The sequence below is a fragment of the Aethalodelphis obliquidens genome, unplaced genomic scaffold, assembly GCF_003676395.1.
Source record: "Aethalodelphis obliquidens isolate GAN/ISIS:26980383/991018 unplaced genomic scaffold, ASM367639v1 scaffold63, whole genome shotgun sequence".
In the NCBI taxonomy this organism is placed as follows: Eukaryota; Metazoa; Chordata; class Mammalia; order Artiodactyla; family Delphinidae; genus Aethalodelphis; species Aethalodelphis obliquidens.
In genome coordinates this window covers 4,765,633-4,783,858 of record NW_020838007.1, presented here as the reverse complement: position 1 = coordinate 4,783,858, position 18,226 = coordinate 4,765,633, and positions in this window count along the sequence as shown.

Sequence of the window (18,226 nt, the reverse complement as noted above, 5' to 3'; positions counted from 1 at the left end):
CCAGAGGGGCTTCTGGGGAGACCTGGACCCTGTGTGTGAAGGAGGCAGGGGTGGGGCCTGGGGGGGGAAGGGGGAGGGGAGGTGGGGAGTAGGGAAGGGAGAGAGGGGAGGGGGGAGGAGAGAGGGGAGAGGGGGAGGCCCTGGGCTCCAGGTGTGTTTTTTAGGGTCAGGAGGGCAAAGAGGGAGTTTAGAGAAGCTCAAGCAAAAGAGAAATGAGCTCCGTCTCCTTCTTTTTCTGCTCGGCTCCAATTCCACACCTGACTCTTCTATTCTCAAGGTCCCTCAACAGACGCCAAGGCTGTGTTTTGCTCCAGGGGCCTGAGACCAAATATTCGTTTAACTGGGGTGAGAAAAGTGCTCTTTGCAACGTCCATTCTCACTGCAGTAAATCTACTGGTGCACACGTCTGGGAAATCAGACATCCTGGGCCCAGCGGCCTAGACAGGCCTGTAGGATTTGGGCTTGTTTATGGGTCTGTGGATGCTTTAATGTGGGGATGGCCAGGGGGCTCAGGACTCACAGAGATGCAGCCTCTCCAAACAGCTGCTGAATGAGGACAGTGTGGGCATCAGGAATGTGTGTATGAGAGAGAGAGAGAGAGAGGGAAGCGGGGAGAGCAGGAGGAAGAGAGAGAGACTTTCTGGATGACAAGAAATTCTAGTCAAATTGTGACTCTCACACTCCCCAGCGAATACTTCCTTTTTCATCTGGTCTCATAAGGATGGCCTCAGGGGGTCAGAAGACCCTCATCTGTCCATTAACCATCTTTGCTCTGAGTCTCCTCGGGTTTCTCCCCAGGGGCCTGTGTCCTTCTGTTGTTACACCGGGTTCTCAGATTACCCTCAGGTGTCTCAGTGAGACCGTGGAGGGGGGCTGTCTGACCCCACGTTCCTCCACTGCAGGTTTGAAGCTTAGGCCCCTCCCCCCAAACATAAAAGGCTAAGGGTCAGCAGAGGACTTGGCTGTGAGGCAGGACGGCTCCCAGGTCCCTCACAGCTGCTCGTGGAACCGAGAAGCACGTGTGTGTGGAGAGTCACACTGACGGCTTCCCTCCATCACCTTGTTTAGTCCCAGAACGAGAGCCACAAAGCTGTGTGGTCCTGACATCCCTCCACACAGAGCTGGACAGAAAACGGCTTTGAGGCCCACAGTGACGGTACTTTGTTCCCTCCCTTTCACAGCTGACGTGAGATTTCTCCTGCTGCTGCTGGTGCCACGAGGAGGGTGACCCAGCAGGTGAATGAGCTGGTATGAAGACATCTGTGATGTTATTGGTGCTTTAAAATAATACATGAAAAGTGATTTAAATGATCCCTGTGGGTGTGGCCACGTTCTGTCTACACACTCGGACGTTTTCTTTGAAACGACGGTTTTCTTTTCCTTACTGTGCGTCCGTTGGTTAAATCCTAAACTTTGAAAACTTAAGGAAATAATGCACTTTGTGGACAAGTTGGAAAAGATACGTAAGCACAGGGAGCCTGAAGGACATCCTGTCCAGGTCCCTTTTTGCCGGCTGGGATCGCTCATCTCAGACCTTCCTCTGTGGGCTCCACTCAGCTTGTTTTATTTTTACAGAACTGAAGTCATTCCGCAAGTACTGTTCTGTTCCCCCGGTTTTCCCTTGGTGCTACAGGTTGAGCGTTTTTGCCTGGAAAGATACATCCTAACAAGACTTTTGTGGTTGTGTGCTGTGGTCACTGTGCCGATTTCCTTCACACCCCTGCTGCCACGCACTTTACGTCTCAAATGTCTAAACGGCCCAGGTCTCCGAGGGACCAGGTAGCAGGCTCTCTCCGTCGGAGGGCCCTGCGGAGAAGGGGCCTGGATGCTGCCGGGAGAGAGGATTCTCCACCCAGACCCGAGGCCTCGGGAGCCACGGGGTCAGCTTCCTCTCAGCATTTGTGGCTTTTAGCTCTGTGGAGCGTGTGCGCCTGAGTGTGACCTACAAGCTTCAGGTATGAACTCTTGTTTCCCCACTCAGATGAACATCTGATGGGAACCGGTGGGGGAAAGGCTGTGCTACTTCACCAGGGCAGCCTGCACGGCGGGAGGATGCAGACGTTGAGGAAGGGATAAAGTTACATCCCCCAGGCCTCCTCCGCTAGCGTGTGGAGCCTTTGATAATCAGCATATCTCTTTCATGTCACCGAACACAAAACCAGGCTGCATCAAAGAGACTCCTTCAGAAAAGAAACTGTGGAACAGGCTTGACGGGGCGAACAGGGCTGAGAGGGGCAGGGCTGGGGCGGGGGTGGTCAGCTCCAGGTCCTCCGAGCGCGCTGGTGGCTGTCCCGGAGCCCCCGTGTATCCCCCTCTGCTCCCTCCACGAGCCCGGCGACCACTGGCCCTGGAGTCCTTGGTGGCCGGGAGCTTGTCAGTCTGAGCCTTTAAGCTGCTGCAGATCATTAGCTATACAGCCTCCCTGATTGTTTGCGTCTCCTTAATCCTGACTTTTTCTTAGTGTTAATCTACTCAGAGATACTCATCCTTTTTTGGAGACACTTGGGCGTCCAACAAAAACATGCGAAAGAACAGCCCTTTGTTTGCCTGCCTTCAGGAAACCCGTGGGCTTTACGGTGACTCATGGTGCTCGTGGTTGGAGCCTCCCAGTGCCTGGGCGCCCGCTGGGGTCCGCTTAGTGCCCAGGGGACCCGATTCGACCGTCAGGTCACCCACGCGGACCTCAAGCCTCACCCCGCCAGTCTCCTTCTGACCCTGCGGCATTGCCAGCATTACTCAGTCTTAAGTTTTTCTTTTAATGTTTGCATTTTGACATGATGTAAAGTGAAGAAAATCTTACTGAGAATTCCTGCCGGAGAATGAACACATGTGATGTGTTTTAAACACGTGAAACCTGGGAGGGAGACGTCAGGCAGCACTTCCAACGATTTCCCCAGAAGGTGGTTACACGGGGTAGACGGTCCTGTTTTAAAACTCCTGCCCATGGTTTAGAAATGAGCAAACACTTGGCACGAAGCCCTGTGGTCGCTACGGGATGGTCACAGCCGTTTGGTGACGTTTCACTAAGGTCCCGATGATGCCACTGCCGGTCCTGGCCTCTGCTGTCACATCTTGTTGGTCTCATTCATTCTCTCACTCCGATTGAACGGTGACGCCCAGGCAGGAAGCCTGTCCTAGAAGGGATGGGAACGGCTGCTGGGGCAGGCGGGCCGTGGACCAGTGGTGTTGTCTTTGCCATCCGCCCTGCGTGCGCCGGTCGGTCTAGACGCGTCCTTGTCATTGGGACAGAGGGGCTGGCCTTTCTCTCGGGTTGAGGTTTGAGAGTAAGAGAGGGGCAGCGCGGGAAGTATGTGCAGGGACTGCTGAAGATCTTGTCAGCAGCCCCTTAGAGTCTGGGGTTACAATCGACACATGTCAAACACAGCCTGGGCTTCAGCTACTGTAGGGTCAACAACTTGACCCGGTAACTAACCTGGTCAGCCATCTCCAAGGCAGCTGGCTCCAGCCTCCTGACGCCGGGCAGGTTTCTAACGTCGGTCCGTCCCCGCAGAGCTGGTCCTGGGCTTCCCAGCGGACCTGGCACCTCTTTCCTGTGCTGACCGTCGGGCCCCGAGATGGGCACTGGCCCTTGTCCCGGCCCTGCTTCATGTCCGAGCATTCCTGAGCCTCGAGCGAGGCCTGTCCTGCGTGGGATGGAGGAAGTCAGACCCCAAGGAGGGGGGTTCCGGGGGTCTCTCCTCCCTCTGCACGCAGGTGTTTCTCAAGGACCTGTCCTTGCCTTTATTATTATATAAAAACATTTTTTGCAGTGTCAATCTCTTGACTTTAACAATTTCCTTTTACTTACGCTTGTCCTGTAGGTGACTTGGGGCGGATCCATGTTTTATTTCATCGTCGTACCCCAGTGGTGCTTAGCATGGCGCTTGGTACATAGTTGGTGCTCAATAAACACGTGTGAAACGTATTAATACATGATGGGTAAAGATGACATAGAAATGAAGTTGGCCAAGAATGGGAGCTGTATCCTGGCTGGTGGTTTTCCCTAAAAGTGTTGTTGACACTCCGAGGTGCCCCAGCCTGAGGTGCCACAGGTGACGTGGCATCTGGGCTGTGAGACCTGGCGTGGGCTGTGCTCGTTCACTGAACACTTAGCTGAAATCCAATATTCGTTTTTTACCCAACCACGAATGGAACCAATGTCATTAAAAAAAAAAAAAATGCAACCAAGCAGCAGCACAAAATCTCTAATCCTAAACCCCAGTGTGTCCGTTTGAAACCAAACCTGTATGTTTTAAATTTATTGCACTAGAAAAAGTCAAGGCATCAAAATATTTTAAATTCAAAATATTTTAATTTCAAATGGTTTGGTTGTTAGGGTCCCTGAAAAACCACATTCTCTGTGCTGGGTGTAGTCGTCCTCGGCTGGATTCAAGAAACGTTTATTGAGTGCAGGACATTTATAGGTAGGAAGGATGTAGACACAGGTCATGGAACCCAGAGATGCACAAGGTCCTGAAGACGTTTCGTGTGGCTTCCTGGCAGCCCAGATGGTAAGTAACAAGAGGGCAAGGGGTAAAAGAGAAGGACGTCCCTACGAGTGCTAGCGATGAGACTCAGCCTGACGTCTCCTGCTCAGTCTGCTAGGGATTCTGAGAAGGTTGGGTGTCTACTCTGGCTGTGGGTCTAAGGAGGTGGGCGGCCCGGGGCCCCAGAGCAGGGGGTCTTCGCCATCTGCTGGCCAGCGCCTTGCAGGCCTTGACTGGTGTGTCGCCCTGTTTTGCTGGAAAGACTCTGACACGGCTGGACAAGGGGTCAAGTCTCTCTCGCTCCCATGGGAAGACGGCCAGGCAGTGCCCTCCTGGAAATGGACAGGGAGAATTCACCAGATTCTTTCACTAGAGCCAAGAAGCCCTAGTTCATTTCATGGTCATTTCCACACTGTTTATCAAAGATTCTCTGCTTCAACGTAAAGCTCCCAAATATGGTGTTTTCACGAGCTGGGCTGGGATGAGGCCGAGAGCCTGGGGTCCGTAAATATTTACCAAATAAGCAAACGCACTTGGACATGTTTCTGACTCAGCATCAGCGCAGCGGCCCTTGGCATTAATTCTCAGAGTGAGGCCATCTTCTGGATTATTCCCAGCTGGGACTAAGGAAACTTATCAGCCTCCAGATCTTTTAAGGTCCACAGAGCCCGTGGGGGACAGTCTGCATTTTCTGAGAAAGGTGTCATTTATGTGCAGAGAGGCAGTGGTGACCCCATACTGTGCTGAGCGTTCTGGCGAGGCGGGGAGTGGTAGAGGGGAATTCGGGGGCGTCAGCCTCAGTCAGACTGGGGTTCATTTGAGTCTGAGCTTTGGTGCGCTCTGTGACTTCCCGTAAGTAACTCACCCTCTCTGAACTTTGTTGCCTTCCCTATAAATGAGGGAAAGCAGTCCACTTTCCGTGGGGTGTTGTGAGGGTTAGGGGAGATGATGACTGTTAGCATCTGGCCAAGACCATGCACTCATTAATACTAGTTTTCCTTTCTTCTGAATTATTGTATTTTTGTCAACCTTAGGGCTCTCCCCAGCCTCACATTCCCTCCCCGGGATGTTCTCTGCAGTCATAGGTTGTATATGTAGTGAAATTGAACCCACATGTTCCTCATTTGTGGATACTAAAAACATCAATATGTTATTCCGGGAGATTGTTTGATGTTCAACAATTCTAAAGTGGCAGCGCTGCGAGGGCGTCTGACAGTGAGAGCTCAAGGCCGCATGGGTCAGTGCCGTTCACGCCCCATTCACTTAGATCAGTCTTGAAGACAACCCGTCTGTATAATAGTAAAGAATGACATGTGATTGCATTTTTTGCTATCAAATATGATCACAAATATTTTCTCATTTAATCGTCAAAACAACCCTGTGTGAGTGTGTGTGTGTGTGTGTGTGAGTCTGTGTGGTTATGACATTGTTATCCGACTTCACAGATGGGTAAACTGAGTCTCAGAGGGATCAAGCCAGCTTATCCAAATGCAAAAAACCCTGCTTTTGGCAAAAGTGCGTTTCAGACCATATTTTCTGTCTCCACACCTAGAGTGTGCTACCGTCTCATAGGGCCTAGACACTGGGAGCTGTTAAGTGTGTTCCATTTCTCCCTTTGGCTTAATTTTGCTTGGTTTTCTCTGGGAACCCCCACAGAGGCCTCAGCATTGAGGCAGATTTCACGGACTCGTTGGACAGTAAACAAAGTTACTGGGGGTTGGGTTCAGTACAAATTTTGCAAGCTGAGTGATTTTCAAAAAAAACCTGGTAAGAATCACAGAATTTAGGGCACAGGGGACTTTTAGAGGTTGTTTTATTCCTACAGGCATTCCTTATTTCATTCAGCAATTTTTATCAAGGTCCTCCATGTGACAGGCACCATGCAAGGTGCTGGAGACCCACTGTCAACTGTGATGGATAGAATCCTCCTACAGGGATGTAGTGTCAGCCCCTCATCCAATGCTCTAAGTTCACAGGTTGAGAATGGGTTCAGAGACGGGAAATCACAGGCCAGGTGGCTGGTCAGTAGTGGCTGATCCCTGGTCCTCCAACTCCCGACTTCGCCCCACTGCCACTGTGGCCAGTGACCCAGAGGAGAGAAGCCACCCAACGCCCCTCTTCTCTCTAATTAGGCGAGAAAAACACACACTCTCTTCCTGGACAGTGGTTCCAAAGCTCTGGATTTTTCTCCTATCCCTCTGGCGTGGTTGATGTCCACTTGACGGCTCTTGTGGGAGGAAAACCAGAACAACTTCCCTGGAGGAGGATCAGCAGGGAGCTAGTTCTGGGTCACTGATGGGGATGCTGCAGCCCCCACACATGGGCACCAGGAGAGCATCTCAGGGCTCATCCCCCTGTATCCTCCCTGTGTTCGGGAAGACCCAGCCCCCCGGTCCTGTCTCTCAGGGGGTCACTGCTTCCCAGGGGAGGAAGGCCAGCCCCAGCAGAGTTCAGATTCTTTTAAGTGGTGCCTCATAAACCCAGAAAACATAGGGAAATAACTCCAAATACCACAGATGGGGGGCCAGTCCCAACGCAGCAGGCCCTGTTCTGCCGAAATCAAGGCATCCGGTCACTTTGTTTTAGTGGCACAAAGAGTCTTTTCTTCCTAAGCCAGGATTTTATGTCTTTAATCTTTCCCAGAAGAAAAGAGTTCTCATTACGTCTGCATCTTATCACATCACTGCGTATCGTAAAGATGCTGTTATCACCTCTTCCTTCTGATTAACTGGCCCTGAGTGATTCTGGCCAATGTTATGAGCCATGCTCAGAAAACAAGGGCTTTAGTATCCCCGGCCATCAGCAGAGGCCAAGTTGCAGGCGCTGTTGAGGAACCCACGAGAATCTTTGCAGGCTCTTCATCGTAAACAATGGCGGGAACAGTTCTCTGTCCAAACCTCGGCAAACAGAGGCTTTCTGTGCAGATGCGCTTTGGCACCTGCAGCCAGAGCCCGCGAGCCTCCAGCAAACACACCCCAACATGTGCCTCACTTGGTGGCTTTGTTTCCTGAGTCAAAACAACCGACATGAGGAGAGCTGCAGCGCCTGGTGTGATCCCTCCGTGGGTCAGGCACTCTTCGGAAGACAGCTTGGTGATGAAGATGGACATTGCCTTCAAATTTGAAACATGAAAATTAAAGGAGAAGTACGGGGACCTCCCTGGCGGTCCAGTGGTTAGGACTCCGTGCTTCCACTGCAGGGGGCACGGGTTCGACCCCTGGTTGGGGAACTAAGATCCCACATGCCCTGTGGCGCAGCCAAAACAAAACAAAACAAAAACCAAACGAAAACAAAACAAAAAACCAAAAGAGAAGTATGGGTTTTAGGACAGCACGGCAAGGATGATGTTAGGAATGGCGGTGTGAAGAAGCGATGCCGATAGTCTGATAAGCGCTGGGATGGAGAGAGTGCCTGGTCCTCGGGGAGCACAGACAGGGCCGCAGCGTCCCCACCCAGCTCTCGGCAGACTCCCCTTGTCCAGGTGCACCCCAGGGAGGTGACTTCCTTGTTCCAGGGGAGGGGGGCTGGGCATTGGTACGGTTTCTGTTTAAACTCTCCTGGAGATTTTCATGAGCAGCTGAGTTAAGAAACTCTCGTTGACCACAATCACCCAACCAGGTGGCATCAGGAAGGACAAGCTGGTGATTTGAGCAGTGAGTGAGGCAAAGAGATGGTGTAGGGACCCGAACAGGACAGCAGCATGGGGCCGGGACATGGGGCACAGGCGCCTTTCTGGAAGGGCAGGATGGCGGCGGGTTTGGTAGGAGCGCTGTGTGTGGATGGGGAAGAAGCGGGGCTGGGGGCTGGGGCACACGCAGAGGTGCTCTGAAGGCGGCGCGTTTGTACCTCGTGTGCAGGCAATGGGTGGGGGGCACTTCGGCGCATCGAGCAGGTAGGTGACATCAGACATCTACGTCTCAGTCAAGGGAGCGTCCCGGCTGCAGCGTCGAGAATGGATTGCAGAGCACGACTGGAGCCCCAAGGCCCTGGAGAGGCTGCGGCTCTGACCCTGTGAGAGTGATGGTGGCCTGAGCAGAGGGGACAGCGGTGGATCCAGATTCTGGAGTTGGCAGAGTCTGGTGATTGAGTGGATACAGAAGGGGAGAGGAGGGGTCAGGGTTTCCCGGCTCCTCCCAAACCCAGAGACTCCAGACCCATCCTGTTCTTTCCTGGCCAGCTGCCCGCCCCCCAGGTCCTGGTGCTTCTGCTCAGCAGTGCCCCGAGAAGGGATCCAGTCCAAACCAGGTTGGACTGTGGTTCTCTTCCAGGAAAATATGCATTTTATAATTTAAAAAATATTTATTTATTTATTTATTATTTCTGGCTGCGTTGGGTCTTTGTTGCGGCATGCGGGCTTCTCTCTAGTTATAGCGTGTGGGCTTCTATAGTTGTGGGCTCCAGAGCGCGTGGGCTCTGTAGTTGTGGCGTGTGGGCTTAGTTGCCCTGCGGCATGTGGGATCTTAGTTCCCCCAAACCAGGGATGGAACCTGCATCCCCTGCATTGGGAGGCAGATTCTTAACTGCTGGACCACCAAGGAGGTCCTGAAAATGTGCGTTTTAATTAGAGAACCGCACTCTCTTTGCATTCGTTCTCCCTAGCACATGGGGAGGGGGGACAGTGGGTGTGACTCCACCTCTTCCCAAGCTTCAAGGTGCCCCCCCTCCCCTGATCCACTAGCCCAGACGTTCCCCGCCTTCCCCTCCTCCTGACAGCAGGCATATGGGGATTTTGGCCCAAGTCATGCTTGTAAAAGCATGCTTGCGAGGAGGGGGGCCCATAATTCACAGGTCGTGCAAAAGCCTGGCTGCATTCAGTTGCTTTTGGGAGAGCTGGTTCTGATGCCGTCGCTGGGGCGACACCGTTTCTACACCTAAGGTCCAGTCACCTTGGTGGGAGGTGATTTTCTGAGGTCTGCTTGCTGGGCCATTTCAGGTCACTGAACTTCCCCTGCTGGGATTAACTTCCTTTAGAGTTTACACCCTGTTGTTTTTGCAAAATCCTCTCGGTTTAGGAGCGACTAAGAAGATTCTGTCTTAGTGAAAGTTTGTAAAAGAGCTGAGTTATCTGTGTCAGAAGGTAAATCATGCCAGGGGGAGGTAGCCTGGGGAGAACAGCAGATGACACTGAGGACAAAGCAGCCTCCATAAACTAGGGCTGTGAAGGTCACACAGCAACACCTGAGGTTTGTAACTTGTTGATTTGATGTGAGCAACCGAAGACATCTGGCAGCACAAGCCCGGGTTCTGTGAATCAAAGTGGATGCTGGCAGCACGGCCGGGGCAGGGGTGGCATCACTGCCCATCTGCATCCCGGGGCTGCCCACGTGCGTCCTCTCCACAGAGACCGACTGACAGAACCGGGGCCAAACCAAAGCTACTTCAGTTGCCATTGGCTGTGAGTATGGCAGAGAGTAGAAATACTGGTTTGGCTTTGCAAAATTTGCCGTGAACAAATGGGATTCCAAGCGATCTCTGCTTTCTTTTTTCTTCTTTTCTGTCTTGTTTGAATGCATGTGTTATCTCTATAATCGGATGAAAAACAAAGCTACACTTTGACGAGGAATGCGGATGGCATCATCCCGAGAGCTGTGCGAGTGACTTGGGTCCCACTTGAAGGCACATCGAGAAACGGGGGGCCCTGCACCGAGCCTGGGGAAGCTGGGCATGGGGCGGCCAGGGGTGCAGGCGCCCAGAGAACATGCCCTCGCGGAGTTTCTTTGGGAGTGGAAGTGAAGTGTAAAATAGAGAAAGTAGAAATTTCTTTTGGAATATGCCCAAAAGGGCGGCGGAAGGGCTGGCTTGAGTGAGCGGAGAGCAGCTGAGCCTGGAGGCCGCCGTGGGGCGTGCGGACCCTGGAGGCCTGTGTCTGGTGTATTCCGACTTGCCTCCGTGGACGCTGGGGAGCACAAAGAAACATTCAGAAAGCATCTGGGCGACTGCACTAGACGCCCAACTCCTTTGTCCCAAGCTTCTGCATGAATTCTGAGCCTCTGCCTTCACTTTTGCGTGGAGCGCTTCCCGGGCTGGCGCCACGTCGGGGATGCACCGTTGGCATCGGATGGTGACTGATGCTAAGGCCGCGGACGTGCTGATCGTTCCTCATGGCCGACCAGCGCTGTGGGCAGCCCTGTGTGCGGGCCCTCAGGGCGCTCCTGCTCCTGGCTTTGTGGCCCAGGACATCTCGTAAGAGCCCTCCCACCCCACCCCAGGTGTGTGCCTCGGGCCTGAGCTGCGACAGCCCGTGTGGCAGGAACTCGGCAGTGTACTCAGCCCCCCATCCCTGGGAGTCTGCCCCGTTTCTTGTGAGCCCTTCATGTTCACCTGAGCCCCTTCATCCCTTAGGAGGAGTTTCCCCTGCAGTTTAGGCCCAGATGGGTCCTTCCGTCAGCCCGTCCTTACTATGGGACCAGAGTTGCCCGGATCCCAGGAACGACACAATTCAAGCATCCAGGGGAGATGCCTACCACCTGGAATGTCAGCACAGAATTCAGAGATCATATGAAAATGAAGGGTCTGTATCACAGAATTGTTGTGAGGATGAAATGAGTTTTTGTCGAGGACCCAACACAAGGCGAGGTACCGGCTGGACACACGGCAGGTGTCACCTTGGATACGGCATGGGTAGGGTGTGTGCTCTGCTAGCACCTCCGCCACCCTCCAGGCCCTCCCCAACACTGCTGCAACCTGATGGAGAGGGTGCAGAGCTCACGGTCCCCTGGGCAGTGGGACTGGGCGTCGCTTCAGCTCAGCCAGGAAGACCTGGGGCTGCTGCTCGGCACGCGTCAGTGACACTGCACACAAGTGTGACTGTGAAAACGCACACTTGAAATTGAGACTCGGTGTCTGTTTCATCATCACGTTTGCTGTGACAAATGGCCGGTGTGAAACCACTTTACAGGGAAAATGTGTCTTTTTAGAACAAATATCCAAAGACGGAGAATTGGGAAGATTCAAACTGGTAACTTTTGACTGTTGCCTGGCCATCAGCCAATATCGCTTACTTCCTCTTTTCATCGGGGGCTGCTGCTCCCCATTTAGTGGAAGGTAGAAGCCCGGAGAGAGAATGAATGAGCCCGGCCCGAGGGGCACCTGTCTGCCTGAGACACACACAGCCCGTGGCTCGGGGACCACCACCCACCCTGGGGTCTGACAGGCCTCAGCGAGGGAACGTGGGGGACAGGGACAGTTCTCTCCGCCTCCTCTGCTCTGCCACCTTGGCTCAGCTGGGCAGTAAGTTCAGTTAACTGGTCATTAAGATGAAAGTGGGGGGAGGAAGCTGGGAGCAGATTTTACCCTCCTTCTGGAAAATAGCCTTGAGCTGTGGTTTGAAATAAGAGATGCTCTTTAAGGATTAGTTGTATTTTCAAAAACCACATCAAATGGAAAACCCAGAACCACAGAAACTCTGGGTTTGGCCTTGAGTCGCAAGATGTTGCAACAACGTGAACCAGCAGTGACCCGTTGGAGGGTACCCAGCGGGATCGGGTCTCACCTGAGTGCCCCCGTTTAGCCCAGAGAGGAGACACCCTGAGCAAAGGCTCAGGCCGGCTTCCGACTCACGAATCCCCAGACTTAGAAGGTTCTCACATGCACCCCTTTGGAAGGTAGACGAGTCCCACAGTGGGCCTGGGAACGTACAGGCTGGCATGAGTCACGGCACCTCAGGGCTTGGAGCCCTTCGCTAGGGCTGATGGGGTTTAGGAGAGCTTTCTGTGATGTGATCATGTTTCTTCCTTTATCCGAAGGCTCTGGAGGGACAGGGCATTCTACAGTCTGACAGTAAAATGCAGCTGGCCGAGCGCTTGCTCCACCACAGGGGCTTCTGGGCAGGCAGTGGGCTCTCTGGAGCCTGAGAGGTCAGGATGGAGACCTTGAGGCAGGTGACATCAAGGGGCGCTCAGTCCAGTGCCGTGGTCAGGAAGAGTCTGGGGCGACTTTGCAGGTTGACACCGTCCTCGCATGAAGGACATGGTGCCAGGCGGCTCCTCCCCCACCCCAGGCGAGGGCCATCGGTCGCCTCGCTTGTCGCCCGGCCTCTGGGGTCTTGGAGCAGTTTGCTTGTGGCACCTCACTCCCATCACTTGGAGGAAAACAAAACGACGCGCCCAGAGTGCTCTGCACGGGGAGGACAGCTGAGGGCTCGCAGCGCCTGGATTCGGCGTGAAGCAGGTCTGTCTTTGCTGGCGCTGCCCCGCCGCGTCGGGTTGAGGGAAGTGGAAACAGCCCAGGCTGGCGGGGCTCTGCCTGTGTGGGATCCAGATCACGAGGGAGGAGGCAGGGGTGCAGGCAGAGCAGAGGGGGGACAGGGCTGGGAGGAGGGGAGGGCGGAGGGTGGCTGCCACCTCGTTGGGGGCACCCAGAGGGAGGTGGGCCAGAGGATCGTGAAAAGGGTTGCTGAGTCCTGAATGAGACCTCCCTTTGCCACTTTCCCAGAAATGGCTGTAAAGCTTTCAGTTGCTGTTTAAATACTTCCGGTGGTCAGCCTGCGGTGTCCCCGAAGGGAAGGGCGAGCTGTGCCGGCCCCAGGAGACAAGCAGGTGTGCCGCGCAGGGGCCTCTCGAAGGTGGCGCCTCGTCCCCGCGTCTGCAGGGACCGCCTGCCCGGTGTGCCCACCGCAGACACTCGGGCACTAATGCACAACTGTCAGCAGAGACCACTTGGGCTGTGTAATGTGTACAATGAGATTTTAATAAAGACTATTTAACCCAGGCTGCCGCCTTCTCCTCCTCCTCCTCCTCCTCCCCCTCCCCCTCCCCCCCCTCCCCTTTCTCCTCTTCTCCTTATCCTTCTCTCTCTCTGTCTCTCTCTCTCTCTCAATTGTGGTAAGATACACAGAACATAAAATTTATGTTTCTAACCATTTTTTTAAAAGATAAGGACTTAAAAAAAATAATTATTTTTTGGCTGCGTTGGGTCTTCGTTGCTATGCGCAGGCTTTCTCTAGCTGTGGCGGAGAAAGCACGGGCTCTAGGCACATGAGCTTCAGTAGTTGTGGCATGCGGGCTCAGTAGTTGTGGCTCGTGGGCTCTAGAGCGCAGACTCAGTAGTTGTGGCGCACGGGCTCAGTTTCTCCGCGGCAAGTGGGATCTTCCTGGACCAGGGATCGAACCTGTGCCCCTGCATTGGCAGGTGGATTCGTAACCACTGCACCAAAAGGAAGTCCAGTTTCTAACCATTTTTAAGTGTACGGTTCAGTGGTATTAATTACACTCACACTGTTGTGCAACCATCACCACAATCCGTCTCCAAACTCTTTTCATCTTGCAAAACTGAAGTTTGAAGTTGCAAAACAACTCCCCAGCCCCTCCCCCAGCCGTTGGTAAGTAATCACCATCCTACTTTCTGTCTCTGTGGATGTGACCTCACTAGGCCTCTCATATAAGTAGAAACGTAAAGTATTTGTCTTTTTGTGGCTGACTTATTTCACTCATCATAATGTCCTCAAGGTTCGTTCATGTTGCAGCCTGTGTCAGAATGGCCTCCCTGTTTTAGGCTGAATAATTTTACATGTATGTACAGACCATGTTTTATTTATCCATTCATCTGTTGATGGGCCCCTGAGCTGCTTCTGTTCTTTGGCTACTGTGGATGGTGCTGCTGTGAATATGGGATGCAAATACCTGTTTGAGTCCCTGCTTTCAATGGTTTTGGGGGTATACCCAGCAGTGAAATAAGTGGATTATATGGTAATTCTATTTTACTCATTTGAGGAACTGCCATACCGTTTTCCACAGTGGCTGCACCACTTTTCATTCCCACCAACAGTGAACAAGTTTTCAGTTTCTCCATATCCTGACCAACATTTGCTATTTCCTGGTTTTGTTTTTGTTTAGGATAGTAGCTGTCCTAATGGGTATGAGGTAGTATCTCATTGTGCCCTACTCTCTTTTGACAGAAAGTCAGATCATTCTGCTTCTGTGCTGACAGCCTTCTGAACAGCATGAGCCACAGCCTTCCTCATGGCCTCCTGGTCTCTGAGGCTGCCCCCCCGGTGGCCTCTGGCCTCATCGCCTACTGATCCCCACACATTCTCAGGACCCACACCGGGTCCTGATGCCCTCTCTGCGAGACACCCCCTTCTAGAGTAGCCCCTGGAGACAGCTCTTCTGCTTTGCTGGGTTGAGGGAAATTGAAAGAGTCCAGATTTCAATTTCAGTTGCTGGGGCCCCTACTCCTCCAAGTCAGCTGTGCAGGGAGGACTTGTCTGTTTTTCCTGTGAAAACAGCAGTCTCTCACCAGGTCACTGGACCTCTCCTTGGCCCTATTTTTCACCATAGACGTGTCACCCCCTGGACTTGGTGTATCTGCTGATTCCCTTGTTTGTTGTCTGGCCCCCAGCAGGTAGCTGCATGAGGAGGGCGGCACTCTGCTCTACTCTGTGAGTCACCAGCGCCCAGACCACCGCAGGCATACAGGAGGTGCTCAACGAGTTGAAAGGAGGTTGCCAAACGAGTGAAAGAAAACTGTTTATCCTGAACCAGAACCCAAGACCTCATGGATTTATGACTTCTAAGGTACTGACTTATGACCTAGTTTTTACTAAATTCTAACTCTAGTTTTTAATGGATTCTCCTGGATTTTCTGGTATGTAATCGTATCATCTGCAAGAAATGATTGTTTTGCTTTAGACCCCTCTTCTTTCTCTTTTTACATGTCCAGCATGTTTCTGGACACCAGGGGTGACAGAGACCCGCTTGTCTGACTCCTGCCCTTCAGCTCCCCGAGTGCCCCGGAGGCAACTGACCTTGGCTTCTGACTCCAGGTAGATATTCCATCATGTCAAGGTCGTACCGTCTGTTCCGACGTTAGTTACTTAGGACTTTTGGGTTAAATCAATAGGAGGGTTACTGCTCTGAAACGCCTCTGTGGCATCTCGTGGGCTTACGTTTTCTCTGGACGCCTTGATGTAGGAATTACGTTCATGGTTTCCTAGAACTGGTCCATCCTCGCACCCTTCCCTTCGAGCCCCCAGAGTGCTCTGCGGCAGATGCTGGAGCCAACCCCCCGCCCGAGGAGCTGGGAACCGGCCCTGAGGTCTCGCTCGCAGGCTTCCCGGGGAGGACTCAGGATGGCTTCTTGCTTCTGAATCAAACAAGTGAAAGAATATGGTTCAATTGGAGGCCGCACAGTATAAACCAAGATGGATTTATATTTAGCCAGGCGGACATGTGGGAAGAAGGGAAGTTCCTTCACTGTGGGGTGGGAAGTTGGCTTTGAAGCGAGGGGGCTGGGCTCCCCCTCGCTGTCGTCACCTCCCCCAGATGTCCCCCAGATGGTTCTCTCTAGATATTTCCGGCTCCAGTGGAAAGCAAAGCTCTCAGATGTTCCCTGGGAGCCCCTGTCTCATGGCTACGCCGCCCGCGAGGCGCTGTCCCTGTTTCCTCGCTTCTGAATGGGTTGATGGTACCTCCAAGCCCCCAAGGTGACTCTTAAGAATAGGTAAAAAATGGCAAGGATGCTGATGCACCCTCCAAACCAGTCCCTAGAGAGCATTAAACAGAGAAACAAGATCCCCTTTGTTATAATTCTCTATGGGTTCCCTTTCGGCAGGAAGATGAGACTGGAGGAGGATTCTGTGTATTTTTCTTGGTTGAGAAGGGTGGACGTGTGTGGAACCAAGTACACGGGGAGGCCACCCCACCCCCCACCCCACAGCCCGCCCGGCGCTGAGCTGCCCCGTCTGCACTTGGGTCCCTGCATCCCGCTCTGCTCCCGGGTGGGTGCTGGCCATCTGTCTAAGGCTGCTGTGCTCACAGCTGGGGCCCGAGGGTCCAGATCGCTGCCCTTCAAGGACACGGAGAGGGCAGACTGCATCTTTCTCTCTCAGACCTACATTTGGGACATACATTAACTCCTCTGTTTTGCTCGGGTCTGATCTTTTCCTTCTCTTCTTTTTTAACAGTTGAAACTACTTTGTGTTTATTCTAAGATAGAGCAAGAAAGTGAATATGTTGTAGGTAACAAGAACCGTGTTTCTCACAGTTGGAGAAAGGCGTTATGAATAAGCTAAGGGGGTAGGCTGGAGTAGACCCTACGCTGTTGGGTTGGAATTGGAGGTCTCAGAACCAAATCACGTCTTTAATACACATGCATGAGGTCAGATACACGTAGGTAGAAACATAATAAGTGACAGAATTCATTGCACGTAAAGATGACTATTCAGTAAAAGGGCTGTGGGAGAGGTGGTTAGCCACAGGGAAACGAACAAAAATCATGACCCATCACACACTGCAACAAAATGGACTCCAGTTGTATTAAACACTAAATGTGAATTAAAAATATTAAAACACTGGAAAAGATTCTAACAACATATCATTATGTTTTCTGGAGAGAATGTTTATTTTAAGTCAGACAAGAAAAGCACAGCAATATATAAAACATAATAAATTTGATCCCATTAAAATTAGAAATTTGCTTCATCAAAAGACACTAAAAAAAAAGTGAAAGTCAAGTGACAATCTGCAAGAAAATGACTGTAATACATTGAAGTCACTAAGGATTAGTAGCCCGAATGTGTAAAGACTATGGGAGTCTGACCTTTCCAAGAGGACAGTGTGTTCCACGGAACAGCCATTGTCCGGTGGGAGCTGCTCTAAGGGGAAAAGGTTAGGAGGGGATTGATTACTGGCACCGAGCTGCAGAGTTTACAGTGGCAAGAAAGCAAAGGGAAGTTCAGGGCCTGCAGAGTGGTTCAGGTGATAAGGCTTTTGAACAGCAGCTGGGGTGGCCTGGGAGAGAGGGAGCCAGGCCCCGAGGGTGTCCTGAAACAGCCTCTAAGGGAAGCCAAGATTGGAGACCACCCTACAGGTAAAAGGAAAGTGTTGGATGAGCAGAAATGGGACGTCTTCCCGAAACATAATTTGGACTCAGGACTCTGTATCTCTTTGATCCCTTTGCCTACAAGAGTATTATGTTTCTTCTGAAAAGGAAGAAGAAACTCATTGAAATATGCATTATTTTTCCTATTAATTATGCTTTTCTAAAAACGAAAGCATCCTAACATTGCCTTGCATGACCCTGCCTCGCCCCCTTCCTCCCTGCCCTACCCCCAGAAGGCCCAGCTGCTTCCACCAGAAACCTGCTTTCGGGGATCAGCCTGGCAATACAGGTTGTCTCAGTGGGTCTCTTGCAATCATCCTGTTTTATGAAGATTAGGAAGACCGAATAACATCCTTTAAAAAAATGATTGGTTCTAAGGCTTGTTCTCTTCTCCGGACCTTTGGAAAAAATTCGGTGGTACTGTGTGAAGGAAAAAAAAAGGTAATAAAAGTCTTCCCAGCTTTCCTTATTTTTATATCCAGGAGGGAGTGGAAAAATCGGACCTTTTCAAGATCACCAACCCCGCGGCAGTTTGGGCGCGCTCTTGTCTGTATTTAGAAAGCATGTCAAGACTGATTGAATGATCTCATTAAAATAATGACCACAAAGGGCCTGTTTATTTTGGCCCAGGCAAGCTTGGCTCAGCCAGCCCCTTCTCTGTCCCGAGGAGGGTCCCCTTCCCCTCAGGCCCACACAAGGCCCACGAAGGACAGCTCTGAATAAAAATGCGAGGGTGGGACCCAAGTTCACCAGCGGGGTTAGGACTCACTCCAGCTGCGACCGAGGTGGGTCTTTTGGACGCCCGAGACATTGCCCTTGTCAGGATCTATTCATTAGATCTATTCAATTGAATAGATCTATTCATCTATTCATAAACTGAATTAAATCTATTCAACTTACCATGTGAAAAATTCAGACGC